We start from the raw sequence: 4,841 nt of genomic DNA, 5'->3' as shown, positions 1-4,841 counted from the left end.
AACCCACATTCCACACTCACAGCCCAACAGGTAGTCCTGCCTGTCTGTCAACGGCCTTCCAAAACAGCATGACTGAATCAACAGCAACTGACTGACTAGTGCCTTCCATTGCAGCCATCTGTAGCTCAGGTGGATGTTACTTTACACTGAACTAAAGTAGAAAAATGGCCCTATGCCATTAATTGTGATTAGTTTGATTGGTGTGATACAGATCCATCTTATACTTAGACGCCCATTAAAATAACATCCCATCCCATTTAGTCTCCCTTAGTTCTACCAACACAACACAGAATACAATTTTTTCTAGAAATATCAGATAAACGCTGTCTATACACAGTATAAACTGTCGCCCTCCTCTTCCTTTGTCTCTCTCCCCCTCTCCCTCCGTCCTTACCGCCTCTTCCTCTCTCTCTCCCCCTCTCCCTCCCTCCTTCCCTCCTCTTCCTATGTCTCTCTCCCTCCCTCCTTCCCTCCTCTGTCCGTCTGGGTCACGCCCGCGCCACGTGTCTCGGTAATTAGCATGGCGATGTCACTGGCTGCCAGGCTGCCGCTTGCCTCACACACACACACACACACACACACTCTCAAACACTGCTGCGAGGCTGCCGTGTGCCAGTTCAGTGGATTTATGGGGGTGGCGGTGGAGGTGACTGGTTCCCAGGTGGGCCTGGGAGGACGGCGTGCGGCTGGCGGGGTCCAGAGGAAACACGGATGCCCTACTAATGAGGGGGACGCCAGGTCATCAACGGGGGGCCGGACGAGTGTCAGGGATATGCAGATAAGAAGAGGACTAGATAATAAATCATAGGAGAGAGGGAAATGATGTGGATTATGTGCGCAGCACGCGTGTGTGTGTACGTCTGTGTGTGTAGTCACACACGGCAGCAGAGCACCGCTGAGACACGTGGAGGCCATGTGTGTCAGTGTCTCTCTCTCTCTTTCTTTCTCTCTCTCTTTCTCTGCCTACCTTACAAGGACAAGATGTCCATGTAATGTTCCTTATTCATGACCTCCCCGTCCTCCATTTCCATAGCTGTATTTCCATTACAGAAGATGTCAATCTGCAGCTTTCCTGCCCTAGTTGTAGCCCACCATTCCCACTGTACTATACCTATACCGTTCACTTACCTGTGTGTAAAGTAAAGTGGAGTTTCTCTATGGTTCCTCAGCATGTCTATCGACGGCCATATTGTTTTTTAATCCCAGTTCAAATCGAAGTGTGTAAAGGGCGTGTAAAGGGTAAAACACTAGGTGAAACACCACTTTAACCCCACCCTAACGAGACGATGGAAGCATTTTAGAATATTAAAAAGAGTCCCTAGACACTGCTTCATCAGTTTTAAAGTGATGCCTTTTCAAAAAAAATGTAATGTAACTTTCAAGTGTACTTATAACTACAAAGTGCTCTCTTGGGGGGCCCAAAGTGTCTCTGTCTGCCAGCCCCAGACAGACTTGACCTGAGTGGCCTATCCAAGGTCTAACTCCAAGCGTCAGTCTAATCGAGCCAGGAGGGGTTGTTGGTGATTGCACACAACCCATAGAAGATTGAAAATGGCCACTCGCCAATTCCTTGCTGGGTGTTTTTCTCCCTGTGATAAAAATATGTGGTTCAAATTGAAGTTCTGACAATTTTCACTGCTGCAGAACGCTCTGGTCCTGACCTTTGTGCGTTGGTCTTGTGTTTGAGCGGAAATTGTACCTGGGTTTCGATTGGTTGCCATGCTTGATCTGCTGAAATGACGATCTCTCGGTCCTCTACCTCAGAGTGCTCTGCCGCCGGCTTTTTCAATCGAGAGCTGAACTTCTGCCGCAACACCAATTGAAAACACTTTCCCACAGCTAAATTCATGTTTTTGAAGTCCACTTTGACTCAGACGCACCATTCCTGATCTAAGAAAGACTTGTTGACCAGACGCAACATTTCAGATAAAGAAACACCATTTTGTCTGGTTTGTCTGGTTTTATGGATATTAACATTTAGAAAGTTTCTTCAAAGTCAAGGTCGTGAACTTGTAAAATGAAATAGTTTAGATGTTTATTGTTGAGGATCCAAACTGGACTTGTCGTTCATTTATAGGGCTTCTCCATGGTCTCAATAGTAATTCAGAAAAGAGGATACAGATTTACGATTGTTCAGTTCATGTGTTCAGTTCATTCTCAAGAAAATGAAGATTTGTGAGCCCTCTGACAAATTCCCAGTTCCACCTAGCACTATATCTCAACACGTCAAATAACACCCCTTTTTCGTGGTATCCAATTGTTTTTTAGTAGCTTCTATCTTGTCTCATCGCTACAACTCCCGTGCGGGCTCGGGAGAGACGAAGGTTGAAAGTCATGCGTCCGATACACAACCCAACCAAGACGCACTGGCAACCTTGGAAACCCTGGCAACCTTGGTTAGCGTGCACTGCACCCGGCCCGCCACAGGAGTCACTGGTGCGCGATGAGACAAGGATTTCCCTACCGGGCAAACCCTCCCTAACCCAGACGACGCTAGGCCAATTGTGCATCGCCCCACGGACCTCCCGGTCGCGGCCGGTTACGACAGAGCCTGGGCGTGAACCCAGTCTCTGGTGGCACAGCTGGCGCTGCAGTACAGCGCCCCTTAACCACTGCGCCACCCGGGAGGCCCTTCACCAATGATCTTTAACCTAGTACATTCAGCATTTGAGCCCAGACTCTAACCTCTAACCTAGCTCTATATCTCACCACGTGTCAGACAGCTGTGAAAGCAAGAAGAGATTACACTTGTTGTGAATTCTGCCAGCCAAGCACAAAAACAAAAAGCCTTTGAGCATGAAATGTATTTCTTTACCAACCTGTCTCCACACTATCCACACTCTGCAGACCGCTAGACAGTGGCAGGCACAACATATCACTTCCAGCCCACTAGCTCATCTTACTTTATCTGTGCTGTGGTGACTTGTTCTCTTTCCAGAAACAATATTTCAGAAAGTCACAGAAGAGAACTCCTCTGAATCCTGCTACACTAGACGTTCCTAGTTCTGAGTTCAAAGTCCCGAGTTTTGAGTTCTGAGGTTCTGAGTCAAACAGATGCTACTGTTCCTTTAAGAAAATGAGTCAATTTACTGCTATAATGTAGCAAACTGCTATTTAAAAACAGCAGATTGGGGGTGCCAGATGTCTGATGTTTCTCCATTAGTCACAGCTCAGTGGTGAAGAGGGTAAAGTCAGACTACACCAACAGGACACAGTGGCAAACAGCCAAAGTCATGGGAGCATTTACAGCTTGTGTATCGCATTCTATCTTGAGAGAGAGAGAGAGAGAGAATAATGTTTAATGTGTTGGAGTTTATTGACATCACGTTTGCCCGTGCAGCCATTGAAAACACTATCTGTTGAATTACGCTTCTAACTAACAGGTGCTGGGTTGGATTTAAAAACATGTTTTCTCTCCGGTGTCACATCAATGTTTATTTAAGTGTCACAGTTCGTGTCACCTTTCTACCTTCCTTTAACAGCGGGGCCTCAGTTCTGTTGCTTGAAGAATGGAAACCATGCACATGTCACAAACCACAACCCTCAAGCGGTTGCCTTGTATGCTACACTACATCAAATGTCTTTTTGTTACCTCTTTCTTCAACTTCCAACCAAGTGCTTTGAAGATGTCTGGCTCCAGTATTGAGGGAATTATTGCCGACGTAGGACACTACTAGAGTTACTTACTACTCTATCTTTGCTCCATGTTATTTTTGACCTGATTGTCTGCCTGATGCGTCTACGCATATTGTATGGCTGAGTTTGCTGACATGACTGGCGAGACAGCTGAGAAAGTGTGTTCTTCACAGTTATAATGATGGCGTGTGGAGTCCTACATGGGAATGCTGAGTTAGTTGCTCCCATTAGCCACAAGCCATTCTTAGCCATTCTTGTCAAACCACAGGCTGAACAAATGTTTTGTTTCTACAATGACAACAGATTGTCCCGCCCTGACCTTAGAGAGTCGTTTTATTTCTCTATTTGGTTAGGTCAGGGTGTGATGTGGGGTGAGCATTCTATGTTTAGTTTTTCTATGATTTTGTATTTCTATGTTTAGGCCGGGTATGGTTCTCAATCAGGGACAGCTGTCTATCGTTGTCTCTGATTGGGAACCATACTTAGGTAGCCCTTTTCCCTCCTTTCTTTGTGGGAAGTTGACTTTGTTTGATGGCACATAGCCTTAAGCTTCACATGTTGTTTTGTATTGTTTATTGTTTTTGTCGGCGTCATCCTAAATAAAGGAAACACGTACGCTCGCTGCGCTTTGGTCTAGTTCTTTCGACGGCCGTGACACAGATTTTATAGCTGCTATAGAATAGCTTCCTATAGTTTGTCAGCAGATAGCTTACTATAGCTTGTCAGCAAATAGTCTACTATTGCTCCTCGACAGTTAGCTTAGTGTAGCTTCCCAATCAACAGACACTTGCATAGCATGGTGCTCCATAAACTCCATCTTACCAGCCTCAAGGGTGATGCCGGTCTGTTTCTATTTGAACCAACTTGTTGTTTCAGTAAAGCAACAGTGTAGCGTTGTTGACTACAGAGACAATCAGACACCCAGGCTACCATGCTAATAGTGCTCTCTTATTGTGAAGAGACTAGCGATCTGAGAACCATCACAATATCACACTCTCTCAGTACAGGTTTCACCCCTGGCATCCAAACATCAACTCACAATATTAGAATTTAGTTTTCTGACTCCATTGATTGAGACGCGCAGAGGTTTCTATATCTAGAGCCGTTTGATAAAATAAGACATCTTCTAGGCAAGGCAACGGTTTGATCCAGGCTCAATGTGCAATGCAAGCCTTGCTATGTCCTTCTAATTGTCCCTCCACATA

This window comes from Oncorhynchus mykiss, chromosome 17 (assembly GCF_057628025.1).
Source record: "Oncorhynchus mykiss isolate SJ-2025 chromosome 17, ASM5762802v1, whole genome shotgun sequence".
NCBI classification, from domain to species: domain Eukaryota; kingdom Metazoa; phylum Chordata; class Actinopteri; order Salmoniformes; family Salmonidae; genus Oncorhynchus; species Oncorhynchus mykiss.
This window is presented reverse-complemented; position numbering follows the sequence as displayed.